We start from the raw sequence: 1,500 nt of genomic DNA, 5'->3' as shown, positions 1-1,500 counted from the left end.
TGGTAATTTCTTTTACCCTGCCCTTTCCCTCTTCTTCTATTCCCCACTCTGGCTTCTAACTGTTCTCCTGGATCCCCTCCTCATTGAAGGCTCAGAAGCGAACACGGTGAAGATCTTTAACTTCTTGGTGTCAACATTACATTGATGCAATCACAAAGGCACACCAGTGGCTCTACTTCATTAAGATCGTAAGGAGATTTAGTACGTCATCAAAGCTTTTGTAATTTTCTACAGCTATCAGGTGGAGATCATGTTGACTGGCTGTATCATTGCTTGGTATGGAGCCACTAATGACCTGGATCGCAAGAGGCTGAAGAGGGTTGTAGACTTGGGCATCTCTATCACCAAATTCTGAATAGTCCTTGAACCAATGAACACTATCTCATTATTCCTTTTTTTGCACTATTTAGTTACACTGTACAGCAGTGGCAAAACAACGAATTTTATGTCATATAAGACAGTGATAACAGAACTGATTCTGATTACGAAGTATATGACAACATGGAACAATATGTGTCTGATGGTATTTACACCAAAGATGTAACAGAGGAAGAGTTTGCAGTAAATTTAAAAATAAAATCAATAGCCAGGATGGAGAAATGAACACTGATAGTGGGGAAGATTACCTAGTAATGAGTGAGACATGTACAAGTTTCAATTGCCAGTACCAATAGATGATTGTGCATATCTTTAGCAGAAATCCCAACAACTAAGAACATCTAAAACCAGTCTAAGAGATGGCTGGGAGTCATTGGAGCAAACCCTCAGTCTCAGAGTCACTTAGATGTGAAACACGGAACATCACCATAGTTCACTGGGTGCCATCTTGAAAAAACCCAATTAACAATGGAGACTAAATGTTGATTCCACTGGGGATCGAACCCAGGACCTTCTGTGTGTAAAGCAGATGTGATAACCACTACACTATGGAACCACATGAGAAAATTGGAGCTCATTGAGACAGTTCTAATCTGATGATCAGAGGTGTAGTGGATCAGCAACTTTAAATTCCTCTGTGACCTATTCTGGGTTCAGCACATAACTGCAGTTATGAAGAAAGCACCTCTAAAGGGTTAGTAAGGAAAAGAAAGATAAGAAAAAGGAACACACATTAAAGTTGCTGGTGAACGCAGCAGGCCAGGCAGCATCTCTAGGAAGAGGTACAGTCAACGTTTCGGGCCGAGACCCTTCGTCAGGACTAACTGAAAGAAGAGCTAGTAAGAGATTTGAAAGTGGGAGGGGGAGGGGGAGATCCAAAATGATAGGAGAAGACAGGAGGGGGAGGGATGGAGCCAAGAGCTGGACAGGTGATAGGCAAAAGGGATATCAGAGGATCATGGGACAGGAGGCCCAGGGAGAAAGAAAAGGGGGCGGGGGAAACCCAGAGGATGAGCAAGGGGTATATTCAGAGGGACAGAGGGAGAAAAAGGAGAGAGCGAAAAAGAAAAAGAATGTGTGTATATAAATAAATAAGGGATGAGGTATGAGGGGGAGGTGGGG

The 1,500-nt window shown here is 42.8% G+C and overlaps 1 non-coding gene across 1 annotated transcript; it reads right to left on the bottom strand.

Annotated features, from left to right (window-relative positions):
* Positions 1–861: 861 nt before the first annotated feature.
* trnav-uac (transfer RNA valine (anticodon UAC)) lies at positions 862–934 on the bottom strand. Its single transcript has one exon. It is a non-coding gene; the product is annotated as a tRNA-Val (tRNA).
* Positions 935–1,500: the final 566 nt, after the last annotated feature.

Source organism: Mobula hypostoma, chromosome X1 (assembly GCF_963921235.1).
Source record: "Mobula hypostoma chromosome X1, sMobHyp1.1, whole genome shotgun sequence".
NCBI classification, from domain to species: Eukaryota; Metazoa; Chordata; class Chondrichthyes; order Myliobatiformes; family Myliobatidae; genus Mobula; species Mobula hypostoma.
Note: the sequence above shows the minus strand (reverse complement) of the source record. Positions and strands in the feature narration are given on the sequence as shown.